Genomic DNA, 27,269 nt, shown 5'->3' with positions numbered 1-27,269 from the left:
TCTTTCAGTAGCATTTCAGCCACCTCAAAGGGCAATTTAAAAAATAATGTAGGGTTTTGATGTTTAAACAAGCTTTTCCAGCAATTACTTGTTAATAGCATCCAGAGGCTCCAAGTAAGAAACAGGACCCATCATTCCAAGCAATTTATAGTAGCAATACGTAGAATGAGGCAGAGGATTTGAAGGGAAGGAAAATGCTGGGGGCAGGGAGAGGGGGGAGGGTTAAAAACCACAAGTAAGTTTGCTAAGTATATCCAGCATCTAAAAACTGGAATAAAAGCCAATGCCATGCACCAAAGCCCTCTGGAAATACAAACTGTTACAAGAAAGAAAGAAAAAAAAAAAAAAAAAGGCCATTACTTTCTTGTTTGCCCGATCGGATCAGACCCAGCAGCTTTCCTGCAGCCTGTGCTTTAGAGAGCTCCAGCCTTTTGCTACCCCTCTGGCAGCCTTGTGCCCTTGAGTACTGAGGTGTGCCAGGCAATGACAGCTGACAGGTACAAGCTCATTTGCCCCTGGGCTGCCTGGCATGTGAACTCAGAAGGTGTCTGTGAGCTCTAAGAGAAATCTCCCAAGAGAAGGAAGAAACTCTCACTATTTTGCCTAGAAAAGCCTCTTGTAGCCCTCCTCCAGAGAGCTGAGCCTTGTTGTTTGTAAGGTGCGTCGTTCATGCTTGTGCTGCAGTCCATACTCCTCCTTAGGGCTGGGGAATGCCACGCTGCAGCAAGCTTGCTTGCTCCCAGGTTCACGTGGAAGCATTCCAAGCTACTCAGCTTCTGACAGCTCTCCAACTGCTCTTCCACGCTGTATTGCTTTACATTACATTGCTTTCCCTGCCAGGAGGCACTGCTGTATTACAGTACAATCGTCTAGCAAAATGTAAAACTGATTTTTTCACTTCCCAAATACCAACTGACTGTTGCCACTGCAGTCACAACTATAAGCCCTGCTCTGTATTAGACTTTCCTGCTTTTATGCATATATAAGAGATTTTAGTATCTTGCCTTCTCTTCAGCCTCCTTCCCAACCTGCTGCTTCTTCCCTCCCTGTCCTGCTCCCCAGACCTTTCTGCAGCAGGCAGCCATCCTCAGCTTCCAGCCCAAGGTGTCACTAGGCTACTCGAGTTAAAATGCCAAAGCCAGCTCATTAGGTGCATTATCAGGCAACCCAACTGACTGTAGCACCAAACACAGAAAGTGAGAAAAACAACTACTAACAGTGTAGTGACTCACAGCTTCATTAACAAGCTCAGCTTTATGTTAAGTCAGAATTTTAACGAAGAAAGCAGGCTACAGAGGCATTTTATAACACACACATTTTTAAGGTATTAGGAGGCATTTGGCTCCTAATTCTCTTCATTTCAGTGTGCTTTACATTACTTGTGGGCTGCAAGGCAAAACTAGTTCCCTGTACTGCAGTGTAGCTAGTTTCCTTTCTAGTTTTGAACTGTAAAAATAGCCATATTAGGAGAGCAAAGGTCTTGCTCTCTCTCTGTTCTTCAGGAGTAGCCAGAATAGGGCCAAACAAAAAAAAAGTGAGGGGGGCAGGGTGGGAGGAAAAGCAGTGAAATAGAGTACAGGCAGTCTTTTCTCTTCTTATACCCTGTGCAATTGTTAAAGATCTCCTGATCCAGAGGTTGTATCCAGGCCATCACTTTTAATAAGTTCTTATCTGTCCTTCATTGATTTTTCAATCTGTTTAGACTTCTGCTATCCATAACACCCTTTGGCAATGAGTTTCACGTGGTAACTGCTGCTTGACAGAGTGCCTCCTCTTTGCCTGCTTTGAATCAATTGAGTTAACACAAGAACCGTGAAGAATCACCCCCTACTCCCTTTCCCCACCCCATTCATGACCATATAAAACATCTGCAATTTCTGTAATAAGTCATCTCTTCTCTATAGCAAAGAGAGAAATCACACTGACTGCCTTGAGACCCATCTTCAATGGTCTTCTCTGGACTTGCCCTAGCCTTCCACTAACTTTGAGAGGTGGTAATCAGAACTGCATAGTGTTTAAGATACTATCACACCATGAATTTACATAGCAGCATATTGATAGTTTCTGTTTGGTTTACCAGCTTGGGTAGACATTCAGGGAGTTTGTTGATTCTTCAGAGAGTAACAGCATTTCCTCCCAGTTGGCCATTAGTCTCTGCAAGAACTTTTTGGGAACTCATTTCAGATAGTGCTCTTAAGTAGACTGCTGAGGCAACAGGTGAAATTTTTCATCTCCCTACAACTGCTGCCACAGATCTCTCAATTTTACCACCCAGTTCAAGGCAGTCAAACACAGCTTTCAAATCCCTGCCATTTTCCCCCCTCAAAGTCTTCCCAAAAGCATGGCAGTTTGCAGCCACTCGAAGCTCACAGCTACTTTCTTTCACCTGTACACCCAGTGAGAAGTCTCACAAACCAGAGAAGCAGAAAGTTCATGGTTCTCACCAACAAGCAGGGGGAAGCACTGTTGCACTAAAATCTACACCAACCAACCAAGGAAACTTTCGTAAGCTTATCCCAGCAAATATCCAAGCCTTAAGAAATTTTCCAGGTGTCCACATATAATGAGTGACTGTCCTGAAGGATCAGTCAGACTTGGCACTGTGATGCACGATTCACTACCCTGCCTCATGAGCCCCTGCTAATCGCAAGAAACGTGCTTCACCAAATATAGCTGCTCCATATAATTGCTTGGCTTATCTCCCCTCTCTTAGCTGAACTAACCATGGTTCCAAAAGCCCTTAAAATTAATGGTAGATATGCTTGCAGATTAAAATCCATCTACCTGTGTAGTGCTGTGTGCATCACTTGTTCATAACAGCACTGTCAGTCACAGTGCTCAGCTGCAGTTTCTCTATGCTTCTTAGTAGCAGCTCAAATACTGCCAAATTAGCAAATGTCAGGAGAAACATCAGAAGAGTTTGTTCGACCCCAATTTCAGAATTTCTGGGAGGCAGTTGTAACGCACCATGAGAAAGATAACACAAAACAAAGTTATGAGCTGAAACACTGCATCTCAGCGTACCTGACCAGAAACCTGAGCAGGTAATTTGAGCAAACACAGATTCCCATGAACATGCGGTTAACAGAAGTACCTCAAGACAGCTTAAACAAAATAATAGCACAGACACATTTTACTTCCATACTTACAAACGTCTGAATTTGAATGAGCAAACTATAGAAATAACAACCTTTGTACATCAACAGAACTACTACTACCCACAAGCATAAGATAGCATGCAAAAGCTAGACGAATAATGTAAGCCAGTTCAACATATTAAAATCTAAACCTTCTGGATATCTCATTTTCTGAACATTTTGCATACAGTGCCTGCAAAAATAACACTGGGTGTGTTAAGTGCTGGGGAGAAGAGTCCCTTTCCTTCTGTTTCCTAAGGAAACTAATGTGGGATAGAACATCACTTTTACTCAATAGGATGAGAAATTCCACCAAATCCCTTGCTGGAGCTCCGACATAAAGGCAATTCAGAAAGTCAGCCAGAGACCTGCCCACACCCATCAACATTACTTTCCAAGACTGGAATGAAAAAATGTTGCGTTTAAGTTTTGCACTCAGCCTCAAATGTTAGTCACCTCAATTTTCTCTTTTGAAATACACACACACAAAAAAAATCACTTCTGGCATTTCTTCTGAAATCCCTACTCTGACTGGTCTTAAAGTGCTGAATCTAATAGATGGATTCCCCAGTTATTTTACCTCCTGTATTATAAAATGCTGCCATCCAACGAGGGATCTGAACCGGCTATGAGCTTGAATACAGAAAACACAACAGTCTGCTCACAATGAGCAGAAAAGTTATCATTGTAAAGCAGCTTACAAAAAGTGTCTTGAACACTATTGCAAGAAAGTGGCAGCCTGTTCAGAGCTACACCAGGCAGGAAAAAAAGTTTGAGGCACACGGCTAGTTACTTGCTGCTGTCTGGGAAGGTGTGCACAAATGGGTAAGGAAGCAGTTAATATCTCCTGCCTCACACTAGATTCCTGTCCAGGACTTGAGCTGCAAAAAGTCAGCATGTACTGTTTGCTCACATCCCCTTTCTTTGGTAACCAATTGAGAAAATGTTACTTAGCTTTAGCATGAGCCAAGAAAATGCATTGCTTCTTAGTCTAGAAACATCCAGATCCAGCTCAACTGGTTTCAGAGAAGATTTAGCTGAGAAGAATGAGGATGCCCTCCTTGAGATAGATGTTCTGGCCTCTTGTGGGCATAACTCTCCCAGCAGATTTGACAGTTGATAATGTTACTGCAGAAAATACATTTAAGCTCAGTTCTGTTAATATGGTCCTCTCCCATATGAGACTAGAGGACCTCTGGTATCTTCTGCATTCAGCCTGCCATTGTTCCAGAAGCAGAACTGTTACTGGTGAGGAGAAGTTACCCACAGTAAGGACTCTTCTTCTAAGCCACAGAAAGGGGACAATGGGTGAATTTACTTTGCAATTTGGGAAGGGTACTTCTTATCATCTAGGACATTTGTGTAAAACAGCTTCCTCAGCTCTTGCTTTAATGAATAAAGAAATCAAATCTTTCAATGCATATTGCAAATAACCATAAAGATTTGCCATCTGAAACAACTATACATGGTGCACTCTCCGTATCCACCATCTACAAGTAAACATTTCTCAAGCGATCATCTGGGAGAGCTGGAAGTAGGCAGAGCTCAACGCCTAGCCAATTCAAGGAAAAATTTGGACAACACAATGCTGAAAGTCTTGAAGATGCTTTGCAGTGGTTCCACTATGTTCAGTTTTTCTTCCAACAAATGTGCTTAAGATTTTCTAGCAAGCTGGTAATTCTCCTGCTGTATCAAATTTCTTGAGAACTACTTGGGAGAAAATTTAGTTGATACATTAACATTTGCATGGCATATTTCTTTGTGTTGTGAAGAAAGTCAAGTGAAAAGGTGAAGAAACTTGCCCGAAAGTCAAAATGGCAGCTGCAGAGCTGAGGGGGGACCCCCATCCTCACTCTTTTAACTCCTTGTCGCTTTGCAGCTAAAGAAAAGCATAGCCAACAGGCAGTTAGATGAATGACAAACCTGCACAGTGATCTGGCTTCAACCGCTTGAGCTAAAGCTGCTTCTTGCAGTCAGTAGCAGAATCACATCCATCTCCTCTCGGGAGCAAGCCCTGAGAGCCACCTAGTAGGCGTACACTGGTGATACACTATACCCCATGATCTATCCATGGGGTTAGGCAGAAAGTAGTATCCAAGGTACCTATCATGGCAACATCTAAATGCGAGTATCAGAGCACTTTACAGACAAAAAGGTCTTTCCCCCAGGCTGTTTAAAATTTGCATGTTCCTGTGTAGCACTGAAGATAGCAGCAATGGTGATTCATTAAGATAATGATTTAAGTAGGAGGCTTAAGAAAGTCAGGGTGGATTAACATCCAAAGGCCTGCAGTTGGAGCTTCTCCACTCCAGGCTGCCACCTTCCTTTTAAGGAAAGAGATGAATTTCAAAAGTCAGAAGAACTATGAATTAACAGCAGCTATATCACAACTACAATGCATTAAAGCATAAGAGCACCATCTACTCCAGCCCATCCTTGGCAAGGTCAAGGACAAAATTTTATGCTGCAGGAAAATTTTCATGGCATTATAAATTATTGGCTTTTCCTTTATTTGATTAGTTAGTGTAGGTTCTCCTCAAAAAAAGATTGTGCAAATTTCTTTTGAACTGATTTTCTGTCCTCCTGAGAAACAATACAAGTTTTCCTCTGACCAGCTGGTTTTCCCCACTATTGAATAATCAGATGGGTTTAATAAATTGATTGCTCCCCACATAATAATGTAAATATACACATTGAAAAAAAGCACACAAGTCCTTTCCATGCCCCAACATTTAATCAAATTGTAATCAGGTACAAGTTGATACATGCATTCTGTCCGTAACAGGGGGTTAATGCTCAGACAGTAACAGGTAGCTCATACTTCATCCCTGCTAAAAGAGGCCTTTTTACAGTGATTTTGATATAATACTTTCTGTTGCCTTCTAGAGAGATGCACAGGCAACCAATTTTGCTATTCTTCTGCTCACTCATAATAGTTGCAATAGGGCATCCCAGTGTATATTGCCCCACTCACCGCTAGCTGTGCTTGGTCTGAACGTCTTCTAGGCACTCTATCCCATGCTGATTCAGTACAGAATAGCTTCCTAGAATGCAATTATAGAAAGAGTAAGGGTTTGTCTTAAAAAGGGATTATTCCAGAACAGCTATTCCTTATTAACTATTCCCAACCACCTCTTTGTTAGGATGATGAAGTTAATTGGGAATAGCTCTTCCGCTCAGATTTGTAACTTACCTTGGTCTGAATCAATGACCCTGTTTAGATGAGCCCTTAGCACAGCATCATACAACCATAGCACTAACTTAATCAATAAAAATAGACTCATAGTTGCATTGAAAGTAGAGCTGCTGCATAGACACATCTCAGCTGAGTTTGTTGCAAGTTGGGCAGATAACAAGATCAAGAAATATGTAAAAAATAGTTGTTCCTATAAAGTTACCTCTCATCAGTATTGCATGTGACACTGTATTTTACTAGTCTCTGGATCTGTTTTGTTCAAACTTGGTTTATTCCTAAGATATATGGAGACTTAACAGCAGGGAAGTTTTGAGTTCTGTAGCTTCTTTGTTTATTAGGTTCTTAGCTTGCAAGATTTCTCATCCAAAAAGGGCTGAGAAAGTACCTGGCACATCTTGGATGCTTATTGAATACATTAAATAAATCAAACGTTTTATGATAAAATTCCACTCCCCCACACCAAACAGATGTAGGTGCAAGTCAAAGAGGCTTGAAAAATTGCACTAAAATTGATTTTGCTCCAGTTTTCCCCAAAGGAAAAAATTTGTGTGTGGGTTGAGACAAAAACATGAAAAATTTCAGCTATCACGAACAACTGAAAAGAGAAATGGAGGAAAGACAGAAGCCAAAACTGAACTTCACATTCAGAGTGTATAATTTATATTCTCTACAGGCATTCCTGGACTTATGTGTAAAGTGAAAGTCTTTTCCTCGGGCTCATCACACTTCTAGAGAAAAATGCCAGATAGCTTAATGCTGGAGTCTCCTAGCCTACTCAGGGGAAATCACAGACCATAGAGAAGGTTCTTCGGTTGATTTCAGATTCTGAGAGGCTAGAAGAGATAGGACCCAACATCACTGAGGACATCTGTCACAAAACTGGGGGGAGAGTTACTTGTAGATAGTTGTCAAGTCCTGCAGCACAAAAACCTGAGAAAAATCTTTAATACCTACAACTTGAAATATATACCAAACCATCTCATGTTGCATGAGTTATAGGGAGGGAACAGAAACAAAACATACTCTGATAAGGTTGCTTCTAGGCTGTTAGAGTATGATTTGATTTGGTATACCTGACTGTTAAACATCACCATCTGCATGATTTTCTGTGCCTGAGGTCTGTGCCCAGGCAGTTGGGTTCTGGTGAGAGGCATAGCGCAGAAAGTTTCAGTGGACATAGTTCAGTCATTTCCAAGGACGATACTGGCATCTCAAAGGAACTTTTTGACAAAGACAGCACAGAACTCAGTATTTTGGGGCAGCAGTCAACTGTCAGACCCGCAAGACCATTTCTTGTGTCCCTGCAACTCCTTATTCATACCACACCTCCCACATTCACACTTTCACACTGACAAAGCTGGTCCATCCCGTACACTGAGTGAATCAAGGATCCTGTGTCAAAAACATATCAGGGTGATCCAGCCTGTCATTACTTGATCGCAATATCTGTGTAACTATCAGCCTCCCTTGGCATATAGGCAATCTTAGTCCATATATGTAATATTTTATAAGCAACTTTTATGGGCTCTTTTCCCTATAGGAGAGAAAGTTAAGAGAGACCTGATAGAAAGGGGAAAGGGCAATTATAAATATATGCAAGTCAAATCAGGAAAAAAAAAAAAAAAAGAAACTGAAACCACTTCCAGTCTCTCTCTCCAACAAATTCCACTCATGGTCTCTGGCACCACTTCACAGTAACCCCAAAAGATGTTCACCTGCTCCCACAGCACTAAGAAACAAACAGTGAAACAGGAACAAAGAAGCTCCCACCTCGGATGACCAACGTAATCCCCTGACAGCACATCATGAAGGGAAAACCTTATCATTAAAGCAGAAGAAAAACAAACACACACGCACACACACACAGCTCTATTGCTGTGTGCTATTAGCATCCTCCCCATTTTCTATACGCATCTAATATCAGGAGATTTATATTCAGGCCAAAAGCTCATGCTGGCAGGAGAGGAAAGTACTTTGGAGAAGAGAGGGGAAGGAAAAAAAAAAAGCCTACAGTTTCTTGGCTTGTGATCAGCAGGCTGGATGCATTCTGTGGAACTAGGCCAAAGCGTTAGTTATTATATTCAAGAGAACATCTGAATCCCAGCTCAAGGGAGCCGAGTTTGCGGCTCTCATTTATGCTGTATATCAATTGAATATCAAACCACATTTTCCGCCTTCTGAATAATAAAGCTTAATAGTTTGGGACTCCCATATGGTCTATTGTTAAAATATTTCCAAACACTGGCTGCTGTTTTATTTCTGAAGGAAAGATTTCTTTCCTCGTCAAGCTTTACTTGTTTAAAAGGTGCTTGTAGCAAAAGCAAAATATATTCATCTTTTAAATATTTTTAGAGTTTTAAGAAGGGCTGAAAAATGAGGGGATAAGGAAAAGCAAATACATTTTGAAATTGGCTTTTTTTTTTTTTTTAATGTCACATGCAAATGTTTGTTCCAGGCAGAAGCAGCTGGTGCCACCAGGCTCTGCTGTTCAGAACAGGGGGTGCAGAAGCTTTCAGAAACCATGAGCTGCTCTAACAAAGGAAGACCACACAGACTCAAACCATTCACAAAAGGACCCAGGCCGATTATTTGACTATTACTTACAAGGAAGCTTGGCCAGTAACGTAGGCAATAAATACTGGAGAAACCTGTTCTGTGCATAACCCGGGTTTGTCTTTTCACAAGTCCTGCTCTCTAATTAGCTACTCATTCCTGGAGGGCATTGCTGATGGATGGAGTGTATCAATTTGGTATATTTAAAAAAAAAAAAGTTAAGAAACCTGTTAAATAATAAAAGCATCAGCATAATAAACACTCTGCAGAGTGCTAGGAACAGCCACTAATGCTCCTTTCCCAGTCACACGAGAAAAGAGTATTCCTGTTCTTTCTGCTTCACAGAAAAAGACTTAGTGGCAGAGAGATTCTCCAACCTGCAAGGGCTGCAGCGCTCTCTGCTCAGAGCCCAGGTGAGAGCTGAAAAATGCTCATCTTTTGGTGCTGCATTCACCCCCCGTTCAATTAGCACGGAAGGACTCAACTGCTCAGTGAGCAGAAGTGAAACCATGCAGCACTGCCTGGTTGTGCACTGGTGTGAACCTCCAGCTCCACCTCACCCAGCTCTTGCCCTCTCTCTGAAGTGCTTCAAGCTCCCTCTGACAGGAGCTCTCCATGCGGCACCAGCTTGCACGTCTGCCGGTCACTCAGCAAAGCTGAAGGTGCTGAGCTAGGTACAGACAACAGCATAACACAGCACAAAAATGTAGCAGTTCCTACAGCCCAGGGAGCCAGGTAGAAACTTCTCCTCTCTCCTTACTCTTCTGTTCTAGCCATCATTGCTGCTTCTCATTCCTGTCACCTACTTCCCTCCTTCTGCCTGTGTTCCCCTCCCCTCCATCACCTATCTGCCCCACCATCACCTGCTCTATAGGTCTTCAGAGTCAGCTCTCCTAACCCTGAAACTTGTTGCTCATACTCCTCAGCTGCCTCCTCCCCAGAAAGGAAGACATTCCAGTATTTCAACATTTGCTCTCATCTTAATTCGGGGAGAAAAACTGAAATTAGAGACTCTTTGTAGAACGGAAGTTCACAAGTTTAAAAGGAAAAAAAAAAGAAACCTATTTGTGAACACCAGTGCATTTTGTGTCATTTGAAATGGAATATTTTTACATTACTGAAACCAAAGTTAGTTCATTTTGGTTTGGTGACCTGACCTGAGAAATTTTGTTCTGAGTCAGTAGACTATTGAACCGCTTTTATTCCCACAATGTTGCATTGCTTCAGACACTGCACTTTGGCAGCCTGATAACCCTGGTCTGACTTCTGGATCAGACTCCCTGGCTGGAAGGCAGTTCCCAGAGCATGCACTGAGGTGTCCCGTGGCACAGCATGGTCTCCAGGAGAGCTGTAATGTCATATGGCAAGGCCAAGGCCCTTGGAGAAGGAGACAGGTACATTAGACAACAGCTCTCTGAGCAGCCCAGGACTACCTGGAATCCAACACAATGTTTTGAACCAATTCTGAGTGAGGCCTTTCAGACCAGTTAAAGAAAAGCAACGAGGTATTCCCATTTAGGTAGTATAGACTGGTCAATGTAGTATTTCTAGTAAAAAGCTAGTTTATTAATTTTACAGGTGATCAGAACTGTAGAATTGGGCTTTTCTAGGAAAAAATGTTTCTATTTTAAGAAACTGTATTTTTCCCTGAAAAAGCCACTCCAAAGAAAAACTCAAATCAGTCTCCTACTGACCGCAGGAGCATTCTTACAAACTGTCTTAAAAATAATATGGTGAACAAAGCTCACTCTTACAGAGATTTCCCCAGCAGGGAACTTCAGTTACAGCAATATCAGCACCCCTCTGCCTCCTACACAGCTCCTGTTGTGACCCAAGGACTGTAGGACTGAGTTCATCAACTGAGTATAACAACTAGTTTAGAGAGAGTCTGACAAGTATTCAACTAGAGGTCTTGCAACAGATGTCTGAATGGTCAATCCCTTGCTGCTTCCAGCCAAGGCACAGACACAGCTTTTACGATATCTGGCTAGCAACAAGTGCTGGTGGTGCTGCTGACGGCTCCAAGTTCTGCCCTAAACAGGGGTGCCACCAACTCATGCTCAACAAATACCTCTTAAAACAAGCAGAGAGGACTCAGTGGATTAGTATATATTCACAGAAAGCTATTTTAGTAGTTTTCCTGTAGACTCTATAACGCTTCTCTTGTAATGTGTGTTCTTACCCCTAGGTCTGTGTATTTGAGAAAAGGTAGAGTGTATGTGCATGTATGGTTTTCATTTACTTTAGAAAAAAAGAAAGAGACACTTAGCCTGTAGTTTCAGTGTTGGAAACTGCAATAAACCTCTCTTTTTAAACCCCATAACCTTGTGACTGTTTTATAGTTATAAGGAATCATAACCAAAGAAAGATTTAGCCTAACAGTGATCTCCCGTCAAAGACATTAATCTGTCACATCTAATAGAAGGGGAATAAGGAGACAAACCTTTCCTCTAAGTAATTTAAACAGATGGCGTATGGCTTTGCTGGGAACTTACTGAAGTTGCCCCTGTAACAAGGGTAAATTTGGCAACGCTGCACACCCAAAGACGCTGTTTACGCGTCAGTGTGAAAAATACCTCTGCATGATTTCCTTGTGTTTTAAAACCAGAATTTTCTATGATCATATCTCACCGCTTTTGTGGTTGACACATCCAACCAACTTTCCACCCACTTTTTCACCCCCTTTATGCCAGTATGATTGAGTCTTTATTTTGTTTGCAATTTTTTCATCTTCTCAAAGTAATTATTTACTTTTGAGGGATCAGCAGAAGATAATCAAGTGCATCGTGCCAACATGTTAAAGCACAGTTTTCTATCAATATTTCAAATATAACTTTGTCTGGGCTTCTAGTAGCTTCTTTCTTACTCCATAAAGCACATAAGTGTCTTCAAGGTTAGTTTCTCTTTTCTTTCCTTCTCCATGCCTTATATGGGAAATAAAAGGTTTATTTTCTCTCCTCCTATGTTCTTCCCCCAAACCTCAATCCCCAAATTCTCTCTTCTAGTTTTATCATATGAGTTGTCTCCCTCCTGCTCTTATCCACCGTGTTTCTCCAGACTCACAGTAAAAAGCATTTCTGGATCGCCTTGCTCTGGGTTCCTTCCTCTCCTCTAGAGAAGCAACAAATGGCTCCTGGGACACTTTGTTCCGTTTCCTCTCTTGGAAGAAAGCCAAAGCTTACTCAATTCTCTTTTCCTCAGGTCTGCCACTCAGCCCACTAACCTATCCCCATTTTCCACCCACACCAAACAAGTCGTAAGGTTTCCAAACTTGTCGGAAGAGCTTAATCCTAAATTCAGTTTGTTGTCCTATAAGAGACCAGTCATGAAACCAATACCAAGCTTAAGAGTTCTCATGATATCTCAAAGCAGGTGAAGACCATTATTGTCAGATTCCTAGCATGCAACAAGGCTGATAGGGAGCACTGAAAGATACAGGGCAGCAAGAGACCAAATTCACATGCAGCAGCAGTCCAGGAGACTATACTGAATTCAGAGGAGCAGTAAACTCAGACACGGGATTTCCAGACCGGTCAGGGGAGAATTGGTATTAGAGGACCCGAGGGTAATCCCCAGATTACCCTTCAACATGCTCACAGGGAGCAAATGTCACTTTGCATGGTGAAGCACGCCAGCCAGGGAGCATGCTTTATGTTTCACGTTAATGAGTATTAGCATGGACCCCAACTTCCTCCCCCTCCCTATTTTTGATATAATTAAGGACAAAAATGAGCATTTTATTTCAGTCTACAACAGCAACAGATGACAGTACTGCAGAACAACAGGAAAGGGAGAGAATGAAGAAAAAAAAAAATCCAGGTGGTAGACACTTACTGCTCTGGCCACTGCATGAAATGAAGGCTTGAGTGCACATTTTTGCCTGATTGCATAGCTGTCTCTGCTACCCATCTAATCTGCTTAGAAAACTGGTTTTGAAGGATATGGTTCAGACATACCACTCGCATGGGGGGGGTGGGGGTGATGGGGGGGGGGGGAAAAGTGCTGCAGCTGCAAAAGATAAAATAGAGACAACTAATTTTCTCAGGGGTTGCAACACAACCTCTCCCCCTCCTCCACATGCAGTCACTGCACTGGCAGGATAAGCTGGAGATTCTCCAGCGTAAGCAAGAAGGCACAATAAGGTGTGCAGGCCCTTCTCCACCCTGATACCCACAGCCCTTGGGGGTACCACAGAAAGCAAAGGCTGACAGCCCAGCCACTCAAAGGGAGGTGGTGACATTCCTCCGCCTGCTCATTTCAATTGCGTTACCATTTTTCAGAGGGGGACATGAGAAACACACATTGCTAGATGTTATGCCGAGACAATAACGAGTGTAAGGGAGTTGCAGACTCCTGTTGTACCAATTGGTGGCTGGGTTCTGAACTCTCATTGTGTGATCCGATTTCTCCTGTCATCCAAGCCATTTTGCAAACTCCAAGCATACGTTCATTTAAGCCATGTGTCCTGAAATCTAAACAGCTGAAGGGAACAGGAGGGGTAGGGAGAGAGGAGAACCACTGGATTTCTGGTGACAGTGTCTAAAATACACATTTGCACAAGGAAGTCTCACTTTAGACAGTCACTTAGCGAAACAACTCCAGCTGCTGACAGGCAAGAGGTACAGTTTCAAGTGACCATCAGACATAAAATAGGCCAAATAAATTACTGCAGTCTAAAGGGAGTGGGTGTGTGTGCTCCCACAAATGTAACAGAGATAACAAATGGATTACCAATGAGTGACCCAATGTCAAGATTAGCAGACCCAGTTCTCATTTCAGTTACACCGTAGCAATGACATTACCTAAGATCTAGCAGAAGTGAAACTGAAATCAGAGTCCAACCCAGGATGTCAGGGAGGCAGCTGCTTTAGTTTTTTAATGCCTAGAATTTCAACCCAGTTTGCTTTGTTTCAGGAGTCTTAAGCTGTCTTTGGCAGAAGGGCTAGCAGCCTTTGCCAGCTGCCACGTGATCTGCAAATATGTTTTCTAAATGGAATTGTTGGGGGTTTTTTTAGGTGGGGATGGGAGAGAAGAGGTGGGGGTTGCCTGTGATGAAGGCAGACAGCATGAGAAGTATATTGGCATTTTTTGTCCCTGTCCTCAAACGTATTTTTTCCTTTATTTGTGTTCCCTGACCATATATACACTTACCCTCTCTTCTGTGCTCTCCTACATATAGGCCCATCTGTTCTTTGAAAGTTATCAAGAATGCCAGTTCTGGTCTTTGTGGGGTCTTTGAGGAGACATTGTGTGAGTGCTTACTCCCTGAGTGAAGTAAAACACAAGGGTTTTTTACATGTATATAAATAATTTTTAAGCTTTTCAAATATTAATTGCTTACGGAAATTAAACATCTGCTAACCATAAACTCCCCATACAAATGAGAAGATAGTTTCAGTCTGACTAAAATGCTTTCCCTTGCTAATTGCTAAGAATACCATTTTCTTGTCTTTCACAATGGCAATTTCATTAGTTCTGCAATTATCAAAATATTTCAGTCCTTTCTCTTTCATGGCAGAAGGGAGAAGGTCCAATTCCCATCTCCAACTCAGCTTTCAGGGCAATGCAAAACCAAGTGAGAAACTGGCAACTGTGACTAGCCATGAAAAGGCCTTGGGGCAGAGACCAACTACACAGGTTGCAGAGTCCACCTGCACACCTTCTCTCCCCACATTGCCCACAGTCCCCCAGGAGTCTGCCGAATTTTCACAAGTATTATACTACAGACTACATCTGACAGTGGCAACTAGGTACTGCAAGTGCAAAGAGGAGCTGAAATGCTGATAACGCGAGAATGCTTAGAATAGCTGATGCCAGGGGAGAGAAGGGGGCCACCAGCTGAATTTGCATCACACAAGGAAGTAAGTCAGTTGGGTAAAAGCCCCCATATGGCTCTTGGGAACATAGAGCTAAAAGGGCTTTCACTGCTTGGAGAACTGCAGATCTCCTCCAGCTTCTCATCTCACTCTGTACAACCTGGTGCAGAAACATAAAGAAAATATTCCAAAACCCTACAGTATTTTATTATACAGGAAAAGCAACTAGTCCTTTGCACGAGTATGTTTTCTGCATTCAAGAATCTCAAAGCACTTAGCTACAGTACTTGCCCTCTATCCACTTAAGGGATGAAAGGCCAGGCCTAGCTCGCTCAAGGTCAAATAGCAAGTTCAGCAGCAAGAGATGGCTAGGACTCAGTTACATCCAAATCCCATTCAACCATTCTACCCATTAGATTGAAGAGACGTTAAACACCCTCGTGGCGTCAAGAATGACTACTGCCCTCCCAGGTCAGCCTGTGATAGAGAACTGGGAACTCACACATCTTCCTCTGCCTCCCACTCCTCTATTCCTACTCCAATATTGTTCCAAAGCCCACATGATGAGATTTTCCTAATCAGCAATTAAATAGTTAATGCTTACATTACAGCAGATGGAACAAGAGTTGCTGCAGGGAAGGTATGCAGAAGGAAGGAGGAGAAAAGAGACAGCAAGGAGGAAAAAGCAGGCAGAGAAATAATCCTGAAGGAAAGCAGTTTTCCCACTAAAAGGAGTGATTAGTTGACTAGACAACGTAACCCTTAAGACTTTGTCTAGACTAGGATAAAATGCTATATTGTTGCAGGCGTTTGAGAAGCATAGCATAGGTAAGGCTCATGGCCTTTGAGCATGTAGTAGCCAAGGTAGAGTCTAATTAGGACACATTCACTAATACATCTTAATGTTCCACTTTTAAATCCTTGCCTAAGAACTCAAGGCTATGCAAAGCAAAGGTCTCTGATGTTGTCCTACTGATTATAAAAGCAAAGCTATGACATAGTGCAAAGAAATCAGACTGTCAAAGAATCACTGATGTCTCACATACAGCATTTTTCACATGCTCATTGAATGCCTATGAATATTTGCATCTTAAAATGTTCACCAGCATTTTACTGGACAACCTGCTATGACATTGTCCCTCTAAAAATCTAATCAAAGCTCCAAATGCCAATAGGAAAAGATACCACAGGCTAACAGGCTACACTCTTGTGAAACTTCTCATTTTGCTCCAGTGTTTGCTTGGACAGATTTGGGAAGGAGGGGGTGGGGGAAAAAGAAGAGAGGACTAAGAAAAGTGTGCCCAGGGCCTTAGCAACACCATCATTTTGATAATCCATTACCAGATTTGTAATTAAAATCAAGTCCCACCTCACTAGGGCAGCCAGATGCATCCACAGACAACTTGTTCAGAGGGTTGTTACAATAAATACCAGGAGAATTACGAATGTTGTAGCTTCTTCTTAACCCTTCCAGCAGTATTTCAGGAACTGCCTGTCAGTTTGAAAGACTGATCGTTTTTCTCTCAGCTTGTTGCAGGCTCTAGGTGTGCCCCTAACCAAATAGGCTTACCACTTAAAAGCTTAATTGCACCTGTGGCTTAAACCTTATCCCAGACAGCACTCGGGAGCATTTGGATTTGGGCGTTTCAGGTGTGGGACTGGGGCCTGCACTCACACACACAGCTAGGCAAGTCAGAATAGGAGCCCCTGGTAAAAGCAGACTGTATGCCAGGGAGCAAGGGATGGGGAAGAAAGAAGTGCTTTTTCCATTTTGATCACATTTAACTGTATTTACATTTCCACAGCCAGGTCTGAGTAATGTCCTCCTTGTTTGTGACTGAGGGCAGGTTTCACAGTCTCAGATTTCTTTTCCACAACAAAAAGATCAAAGTTTGAGCCACTTGTGCAACTTAGGTGTTTACAGTGAACTGGTCTAATCGCGTGGCAAGCCCTCCCTCCCGTTATCAGTCTCACACTGAGCCAAGCTCCTTCATTCCATATGCACCAAGGACTGAGAGGAGAGAGCCCACGTCTGATGTGGATTATAACCCACCATCCCTTCTGTTACTTTTACACGGGAACTAAAATACAGCGTGCTAGAGAAGGGTTTAACACGTTCAAGTAAAGATTTGTTCAGGGTCTTTTCTGCAGGGCTAACAAGCTGTTTCCAGGTTGCATTTTTAAAGAGGCTTTTGAAAAAGCAAGCAAATACTGTGTGAAGAACCACAGTGAAAGAGTAAGTTCTCTTTACTCACCTTCTCAGTATTGCCTAGGTAGTACAGGCTCATAGTGCATCTTATTGCCAAAGGAAACCTGTGCTGCCTTTTCAAAAGTTACTGGTGATAAAGAAATGAAAGATAATGAAAGATAAAGAAACATGGCATAATAGGAGTCCATGCAAGCTTCCATGCTCTTTATCTCATTCAGTCTCATGCAAGGACGCACAAACTTTCTGGGTCTCAGTTTTGTAAGCCATGAAATGGAGCTAAATTTCAGGGTTTTGTGAAATTATTTTAATTAATAATTGCAAGCGCACATCTTCAGATGGAAGGTATCATATAAATATTAATGAGCTCTGACTACTGGCAGTATGTGTGTCTCTCTGGAATAGTAAGCACCATGGATGGATCAAAGAGGACATGAAGCTCTCAGAGACAGAGTGGTGGGAGTTGGTTCTGTGTTTAACTATATTTTAAAGTAGATCCTCAAGACTGTTGTGGATATTCCCTATCAAGTTACAGCAGCTTTCAATTAAAATTACATTTTATCCTTAGGCAAAATTCCACAGTGTACCTTTTAATATTAGCAGGGCACATTTTCACTCATGTAGCTATTTCTTCTACATACATGCATTACTAGATCTTTGTAAATAGGGGTCAAACCAACTGGGAAATAGGGATTTTACCTTCATTTTCATCTAAATAAATACCCCTTACCTAGTTACATTACCGAAAAACTTCCTGCTCTGCTGGTGATGCCATGACAAGAAGTAGGATGAGGACGTGGCAGCTGTTTGCTTCACAATGTTCATAGATCAGTCTGGCAACACTTCAGACGTGGAGCTGTCCTTTGAAAGAATATGGCAGAAAATGCCGCATGGTAAAGATGCTGCTTCCGTTCTCCTGAGCAGTCATCTCCCAAGCACAAGCAGTACAAAACATGGCTATGGACAGGCTTGAGAGAGGTCCAAGCCCCTAATCTGGCTCTGAGTGGGTATGCTGGTGCAGGGAGAGGGGCGGCATTGCAGCGTGGCCTGCAGAGCCCTGCTGGGCAGGCACGCTGGGGAGGAGGCTTGCAGCCTCCTCAGGAATGCAGGATGGCCGCAGGCCTCAGGAGTGTTTTCCAAAGAGGTGCTTACATTTGTTTCTCCTAGGGTCCAGCAAACCCGTGCTTTTTTGTTGTTGGGGGTGGTGGGGGGGAATGAGGAAGAGTTGCTTTGCTGGGGTTTTTTAAAAACCATTAGAAGACAACAGGGAACAGGGACTAAAGATCTTTCTCTCCCTGAGGAAAATTCAGTCTCATCAGCTGCCTTCTTACCTCTCTCAAGCTGTAAGACCCCATGGCCAGTTTTCTGCCCACTTCTCAGCAGCCAGGGCTTCCTAGATACTTTATGAGCCTGACACGTGGCCAGCCAAGGGGTCTTCAGCAACCTGCCTCCTTCATGGGGCCTTCATTTCCTCAGCCGAGTCAGACTGACGGCCCTCTGTCCTGCTCACCTCAGTCACGTCTCCATAAGCTCTGCTTTCTGCAGTTGCTGCTAAGGCAGTGCTGTACTTGCCTCCAGTTTTGTCTACACTGAGGCAACTGGGACTGATTGCTTAGTGCTAGGAGCAAGAACAAAAATCAAATGGCATAGGCACACTCAAGGTGGATGTAACTATGTCCCTGAGCTGCTCAGAGGGAGTACGGCAAAGAGATGGCATTAAGAATCCTTACCACTTCTTTGGCAAAAGAGGGAGAAATTTGGAAAATGCTCAGGACAGACAACATCTTGATGTCTAGAAAAAAAAATGCCCCAGAAATTAATTTCCTCCTGGGGTACCAATAAAAGATGGGATGTTCACAACACACAGTGAGTGGTGGCCAAAACAATGGTCTAATAACTTGGATCTACTTGCTGTGTTCGGTGCTAAAAGGTAAGACAGAAAACATAACTGTTTTGATACTAAATAATACAAATCTGGCCACAGTACCAACAATTTTAGGCAAGGAACCATGAACCTAAACCAGAGGGATGGGAGGTTAATTTCTTCCCCCAGCCACACAGGGAATTTTACACCTCTCTATGAATAATGTTTTTATAGCAAACCCAGGCATCAGTCCTAGCAAATACCCCTCTGCAAACTCTAGCCCAAAAGAATCACTTTGGAAAAGGTCATACCACCTCCTGTTCCCAGAATTAAGTTAATTAGCACTTGTCCCTCTCTGTATAAGGTCAGGGATCCTCCCACAAAGGAGGTACACAACCAGATTGTTAAAAGATGTACATATGCCCTCTTAAGCAAACAGGCTTCTTTGTACTATCACTAAGATTCCCTCTGGTCATCCCCGTGGAAGAACTCTCAATTGGAGGGGAAGCAGACTGGGAGATTAGCGTAACCAGTGCTTTGCCAGGTACAAGGAGCACGGTACAGGTCAACTGGCATGCTGGTATTTTAGTACTAGGTAACAATCTCTCTCCACCCTGATGGCTTCTATCAGGTTCAGCATCAGCCTTTCATGCAGAATGAAATATCTGAACTATGGAAATGTTTTTGTATTGAATTTGAAAGATTTGCAGTGCATTTTCCCCTCTGACAAACTTTGTTTCTTCTTATTCCATCCAGGTATTTGTGGTATATATATTATTGAAGTATTTCACTTCCCCCCCATGTGACCAGCTACGTGCACTGAAAGAAAGTAAATCCAGGTAAGACCTGCTATCAGTTATATCTGGGCGCAACTGAAGTTTCATCAGCAGTGAAGGTCAACATGATGTTCTGCATTTTCTGTCTGCAAAAAAGTTACACAGTTCACTTACTGAAAGAAGAAAAAAAAATAGCCTACCCCATACAGTTCTTGGGCATAGAAACATTGTCACAGGTTGCCTGCCACAGTACTTACTGCTGGTTTACAACAGTATTTTAAAACAGAAATTCAAACCCAAGTGTTTAATTACAGAGATGTCCATCCTAATCTAATTCCAATATAACATAAACTATGTAGGATGCTAAACTCTACTTCTTAAGCTAGGAGCCTTTCTGACAGACAGCCATGACTGCTTAGTCTGAGCACAGCCTCGAACCTGCTAAGCAAGAAAGGATTACACCAAGGAGGACAGGCTCCGGTTCCCCAGACAGAACACTGCTTTGCAGGCCCGTAAAAAAGGGTCCAGAGACTATTTGTGTCAACTCCCTAAACCACAAACCACAGCTAGCCCTCCCTCTGAAGCACTTGCATGCTGCTCCTTGCAAAGCTGGAGCAAGATATTTTGGCATCCAGATCGCAGCCTTTGGGGGCCCACCCATCCCTTTTGGTCTCTTTCCATTCCTTATCACACACTTGCAGACCCTCTCTCCCTGGGCAGCAGCAGAAACTGGGGCATATTTACATCCACATTTGGCATCCTTCTGTTTCACCATCACCCTGTTCTTCTGACCCGGGGTACAGCTTACCCACCCTGCTGGATTCTCTGATACCAAGAGCGGGGTAATATGTAGAGAATCACATGTAAGAAATGTGAAACTGGCAACTGGCATTTGAAACAGAATGGGAATTCAGGATTCACTTAGCATTTCAGCTTTAAACTTCAAAATAAACAAGGCAAAACTGAACTGTAGCAAAGGAATGGCTTATGGGCAGCTCAGACTTGTCCTAGACTTTCAAGCCAGTCATTTCCCATAAATACTCATAATTTTAAACATAAAAAAGGGGGAGAGGAGACACAACAAACTGAGTCAACTGCTTAGTGCCTTTCTGAGTCCTCAGCACATGTAAGACAGAAAATTATTCTATGAAAAAGTTCCTTTTTATGTATCTGGGACAGCCCCCAAAATTTTTACCAGAGGGGAAGAAGAGGACAAGAACTAAACTGCGAACTTGTCCGCACCCTAGCAGGAATTCACCCATTTTTCACCTCCCACAGGTATCATTAGCATGCTACTGAGAGCAGAAAAAAAAAAGCAGCTAAGATCAAACACAAGCTAGTAACAAAGCTCTTCCTCTTGTCTTCCTGCGATGGGCCAGAATTTCTGGCTGCAGCTAGTCTTTTCCTGAAAGGCTGGCTTAGTTCAGAGTCCCTTTTAAAAGAAGTGCCACACTATGAACGTGCTACAGCTGCGACACAGAAAGTGCAGAAGGCAGGAAGTCTGACGTTCACACCAACCTCAGCCCCTTCACTCACACCTCTTTTCAAATAGCTTTAGCACATGGAGCCCACATTTTCACATTCTCAGAACTAGCTTTATCTATCACATTGCAAGTTTAAGAGAATTTTTTGAAATTGTACAAGTCCCTCTTTTCACATTCTAAGACTCACTCCACTGAGAGAAACTTTTAAATTGTTTTTATAAACTCTTCTCCTCTTTGATTTTTGCAATAAGTTGCTACACTCCCTTTTAAAATAATATATATAATTTTAAAAAACTAAAATATGGATTGAAACACCATACCAACTGTTGTCACAGTCCAAAAATGTCCGGATTTTCAAACTTAAGTCCACCCCTGTGTAAAAGGGCCACACACATGTAGGTGTCAATCAGACTCGGTGGCAAAACGGAGGGACCCAGGCTGAGATTTCAGAATGGCACAGACTTTCCTGGACAGAAACAAAGTGCCAGTCCTCACCCATCTGGAATAATTCCTGTATTTTTCAATGCAGACTTTTGGAATTTGACCTCAAGAAGCCAGGTGCTTGATTTCTGCATCTCCTGCTTTGCAGTGTTTAGTGATAAAAGCAAGAAGAGACGGAAATAAAGAAAAATGTATTATTTACAAGGCTACACCATAATTATACCTAATAGTACCATTGTCATTGTTTTTGCAGGCAACTCAAGAGGTCTGTTCTGTGCCCAGAAATTCTGTAGCTGATCCTGTGCATTTTTATTTCATTCTTTTAAAGAAACATTATCTCCATTCCCCTCCTCTCAGCAGCAGGATTAAAATAAAATAACAGTCAGAGTATTTGTGGGAAATGGCAAATAAATGGGTAGTAAAACCTAGAGATTGCCTGGCAGCAGAAAGCCACATGCAGAAATTAGCTATGGCAAGTAACTAAGTGAGGACAACAAAACCCAGCATTGTCCAGCATTTGGACACTCTGCAAAAGATTGAGTGGAAAGAGCCAACCCCACATGATACTGCAAAGTCTCAAGTACTATTTTGAATCAGGTAAACTAATATCTCCTGTACCTGTTCCAAACCACACAGTAATACATGGTCTCTGTTTCTACAAAGTCTGCTAGCTGCCCTCTTCGAAGTAGCATCTATCTTGGAGAAGATCTTGTATTTTCTCTTGGTCTCTGAAAAAGGATCCCAAACAAGTGGCAGGGACACAGGGTTTTGGAAGCCCTTGCATGTTTATCTTTACTGATAAGCCTGCAATCTTTGCTGCAAGCACATCAGCGTTTGTCTGCAGCAAAACCTTATTCCAGTCAATGCCCTCCTTGGAACAGGCTTCCTCAGAACTGGGCAATGCATTTAACCCCTCAGCAGCCAATCTAAAGAGGCCTTGGTGTAGAAGACTTCTTTTTCCTGCTCGAAGATGCAGCACGTTTACATACATCTTTAAAAAACAAGCAAGTAAACCAGCCCTGCTTTGAGACTGCAGCAGTGCAGATTATATACCTACACAGATACTATCAGGGGAATTTACCCTAAGAGAGCTGCATCTCCCCAAACAGCCTCTGGTTCTGTGCAGATCAAAAGTATTGTCCATTTAAAATAAAGGGAGGCAGCTACCTAAATTGCGGGTTGAACACATGAAAATTCATTAAGAGGACTTGTTGAAATTATTCTGTCTAATTGATTGGAGACTGTCAGCAGGAGCTATTTGGATTCCTAGAACTGGAGAATCAACCATAATTCCAAGACATCTGATCCTTTTCTAGTAGGTTGACTAAACCTGCTCATGCAGCTTTTTTAATACTTGAATTCTCAGTTCACGCACACACATGCATGCCAAGGGCAAATATCCAGAAAGTCACTAGGGATCTCCCAAAGCTGACATGCCAAGAGCTTGGACAGCCTGAAAATTACAAACAAGTGGCTTTTCTCTGACAGCAGGTTCCATTTATTTCCTCCCACTTGCTCTTTCCCCATCTCCTTCCTACACCCCTGAGTCAACCTTCACCAGGCGAGTTTCAGTTAAGCATGTGCTTTGCCAGAGGTGTTTTTAAATTATGTTTTTAAAAGTTTATTTATAGTACACACGCACAGCGCATGATGTTTTCAGGGCTTCTGGAGACTTCAACATGTCAGCCATGACTTTGCCGGGTGGAAGGAACATGAATTCATCAACTGACCCATAGAAAACCACCTCCCCTGTGTCTATCTGCCTCTGTACTCCAACTCAAAGTTGGAGTAAAAGAAAATATTTTTTGCTCTGTTATCTCCTACCCATTATTCGTAACATCCATGATCAACATACTGGAAATTCCAACTGAAAAATTTTAGAGGAAGCCAACTGATCCCTCCCAGCTGATCTTTTGGCAAAAACAGCAGCCCCTGAGACAACGCAACGATTCTATGAAAAAATCTCCCATTAGGGCAAGAGTCCGAAACCAGTCCAATAAACAGAACTGGGTGAAACTTGCAGTCAAAGTTCACATGGTCCAGCACTCCTTGCATCTGGCAACCAGCAAGTTTCATTAAGCCATGTTTGTCCTAAACTTGACCCATGTGACCAGTTTCTCCTTTCCTAAGAAAATTGTAACATGACCACAAGATCATTTCCAAGCAGAAAAGCACATATTCCCAGGAGCAAGTCTCTAAGCTCAAGTTCTGACCCTAAAAGATAGTTGTGCTAATGGTTTGGCTTTCCCATCTAAATGCAACGCAAGTCGGGTTTTACTGCACAAACCTTTGCTATTGTAGAGATCCCACATTCTGCTTCCTGCTCTGTGTATGGCCTGGGCAGTGAACATCCACTGGACAGCCTTTCAAATCAAAGGGTATGTTCATGGCTGGTTTTAGGATGAGTTTAACTTTCCCTGTTCTGAAATGATGCAAGTTGCTGAAATATTGTTTCCTCAGCTGCACAGCAAATAAAACCAGAGCAAGTTACTCAGAGTAATGGCTCAGAAACCTCAATATTAGGAGGTGGCACAGAGGCGTTCTGAGAGGAGAAGAAAAGGATGTGGTAGACAATTTGCTAATGCCCAGAAACTCTCTCTGAAAAATCTAGCTGCACGCCAGAATGCCTCAGGACAGGGCTGAGTCCATTGCTCTTTCCACAAGAGCAGCTTTTTCTAAATAAAGAGGTCTTTACACGCAGGACTTGGGAAACTTAATTCAGATTAACTAAAGTTGTGAATTTAAAGTGAATTAGCTAAACCACATTATATCTCTGTACAGACACACTCATTCAGTATTAAAAGGAACTTTAATTTGGTTTATCTCATTTTACTGAATTAAGAGCTTTTTAATTCTAAGAATGCCCATGCAGGGATTAGTGGGTTGAACAAAGGATGAAGTTACATGCTATGCTGGAGTTAAATGCGGCATAGGAAGTCTCCCCACTTCCATGATAAAGAACGTTCATTCCCCCCCCCTTAAAAATAAGCTAACTAAAATTATAAATTCAGTTTTACTTATTATCCATGCCTACAAATCTCAAGCTGCATTTAAAAAACAAACAAGCAAACAAACAACAAACAAACTACCTCTGGCTCTGCCTTTGCCTTTTGTTTCAATCTACCAGAGCATATGTGCTGTTTAATAATGAAAATATCAGAAGGAAAAAGGACACTGATATCATAAAAAAATGGGAAAAGACAACAGAACATAAGAAACATTCATGGCATTGCTTCACATACAGAAAAGACAAAACACCAGATCCCAGCCATATCTGTGCAACAGTCTGCTTATGGACCTGGATCTAGATTTGACCTCCACCATTTCCATGAGATACTAATCTGATCACCTAACAGAGAGGAGAGCTCTCGAGTTTTAGAAGTAAGATTTTTGTGCTGTTTGTAAGCAACTGGGTGTATGTTTCCAGCTGACCTAAGCAGAACAGACCTCTTACAGCTTCATTAAGGGCCATGCAACACCACAACTCAGCTAGTTGCACAGATACTACATTTTTTCATCAAAAGGGCTCAGCAAAAATAATTTCACAGAGGAGAAATGGCAAGTAATGGTAAATTTCCAGCTGCCATTTAGGAAAAGAGGCTTAACCTCTCCGCTTCAGTTTACCTAGGATTGCTAGGAGAGCTTGTGGCAAATCAGAACCATAGACTAGAGAGGTCCAGCTAGCGCAAGGGAGACTGACCAACTGCCTGAAGTGAATGCAGTCTGGTAACTGTGGTTACTAAACAGGCTGAACCCAAAAGATGTTCCCCCACAGAATACATGCTACTTTCCATGCCACCCCTTTTTGAGTAGGAGAGGAAGGAAAAAAGGATAAAGAATTTTTATTATAGATTGTAAGTAAACAACACTCTGGATCCAATGCAATCTTCCACAAGAAGGAAAACCAACTTCTCAAGCAAGTCAAGATTGTTAAACAGGGGACAGATGAAAGCATTGCCTCAGAATGCAAGGAAATCCCAGGCTGGCTGGTTGGGAAAGAATTAGCAATACATAATTAAAAAAGCACTCTCCCCTTCCTTGTCCCCGAGGTGAACACAGGTCCTGCATAATACTGACTTCTGCATCAGCACCAGAGAATGAAGCTATCGCTTGAGGTCCTTCTCATTTCTAGCCAGGCCTCTCTCTTGCTTTCAGTTGCTGGAGGCTATTTCACACCAGTTACCAGCAATGTTCCTATGCGGCAGGACACGCTGTTCATATGTGCAGCTTGTGATGAAAGACTTAGCCACTGGAGAACACCAGGAGGGAGGGAACTAGACAGTAGTTCTTATCTTGACTCGCAATAGAGGTTCAGTGGTCCCTTAGTGGCGGCCTTGATTGAGAACCAGTGGAGCCAACCCTCCTGCTCTTGAGTTTAGAAGGGAGGAGTAGGGAAGAGCTCAGATCACACTTTACTGAACAGAGTAAATCCTGGCATTTGGTAATACCGCTTGGAACACAGTCTCTCAGGATCCTCTTCAGGAAGAGCTACTGAAAGACCAGGAACAGCTAGTATATTCATCAGGCCTAACACACACAGAAGACGTGAGACACAGCACAAAGCCATGCACAGCATAGAAAGATTTCTGTACAGGTAGAGGTAGAAGGGACTGATAGCAGAGGACAGAGGTATACAAAATGGAGCACTACAGAAAAAGCACACAGGCAAACACAGTTTATGCCTTTAGCACAAGAGACAGGGGCTGCTGACAACAGGCAAAGCCAGCAGACAATCAAAACTAGCAAACAAAATAAACAGATGTGAATGACAGCTGCCCAGAGTGATTGCTGGTCTACAGGCAACAATATCAGCGACACACTATGGAGCGATATCACACTTTGCTATCTCTGTCCCTCCAAAGGTTTGAGACCGGGGACCACTCAAACACAGTGCACAGTGATGGAGCTGACCTGTGGAGTTCCTTGGTCCCCAATTCAAGAGGCAGGGAGTCAGCAAGAGTGGCTTAAGTGCCAGTATGTTGTATATGATAGGGAACACCCAGCTACACAGAACACTCACGTAAAGGCTAGAAACCCTCTCGCCTTAGGGCATAAGCCAACCACTAACTTCCTCTATGGGCAAGTTATTATTCCATAGTTGTTTGTTTTCGGAGGTCTTGTACCTTTCCCTCAAGCATCTGGTGTTTGCCTCTCTTGGAGAAAGGATGCCAGACTAGACAGGCAGATCATGGCTTCTTTCTGGTATGGCAATTACTGCATTCCACCCTGGAAGGGGGAGAACACACTGGGGAAAGCAAGGAATGTTAGATGGCAAGTTCCAATAACACACGGCCCCGTTAAATAGCCTTCCCTCTCCATCTGGCCCTGCACCGTCATGCCAGCAGCACACCAGAAGCACACAGCAGCACAACTTGGCCCTTTGCATTCTCAAAGATTTCTGTGTTCCACTGCAGAATTTGGGAACAAAGCTGAGCAGGGCTCAGCTCTTATCCTGGAAGTCCTCAAACATTCAAGAAGCAGGATGTTCCCATGCAAGTAAATGTGCTACAAAACCAGGGGACAGAGCAGAATTGTGGTCTGCAGCCCAAGTTAATACAAAATGCAATATCTAAAAAAAAAAAAGATCTCAATAGACACAATGGTAACACAGCGTCAAGCTAAATCAGTCGTCCTATAGGATCTGTGCCTCTAAAGCTAAAAAAAAAGAAGCAAAACACATCAAAGTTTACCTACAAAACCAATTCCCTGCAACCTTTGAGTAAGTGAACCCACTTCCAGCAGAATAGTAAATACCTGTATCAGCCTATGAACTAGGGGCTTGGGATAGCATTTATA

At 42.7% G+C, this 27,269-nt stretch overlaps 1 protein-coding gene and 1 long non-coding RNA gene across 2 annotated transcripts in view; one reads left to right on the top strand and one right to left on the bottom strand.

The window, feature by feature from the left end:
• The window catches only part of HIC2 (HIC ZBTB transcriptional repressor 2), an 81,383-nt gene that overhangs the window by 33,817 nt on the left and 20,297 nt on the right, over positions 1-27,269 (bottom strand). The window lies entirely within an intron of this gene.
• LOC141931562 (uncharacterized) overlaps positions 1-27,269 on the top strand; it is a 68,895-nt gene that overhangs the window by 40,483 nt on the left and 1,143 nt on the right. The window contains exon 2 of the long non-coding RNA XR_012625621.1: positions 19,529-19,611. This is a non-coding gene — a long non-coding RNA (uncharacterized LOC141931562). The remainder of the gene's footprint in view (positions 1-19,528; positions 19,612-27,269) is intronic.

Source organism: Strix aluco, chromosome 18, assembly GCF_031877795.1.
Source record: "Strix aluco isolate bStrAlu1 chromosome 18, bStrAlu1.hap1, whole genome shotgun sequence".
Lineage (NCBI taxonomy): Eukaryota > Metazoa > Chordata > Aves > Strigiformes > Strigidae > Strix > Strix aluco.
Note: the sequence above shows the minus strand (reverse complement) of the source record. Positions and strands in the feature narration are given on the sequence as shown.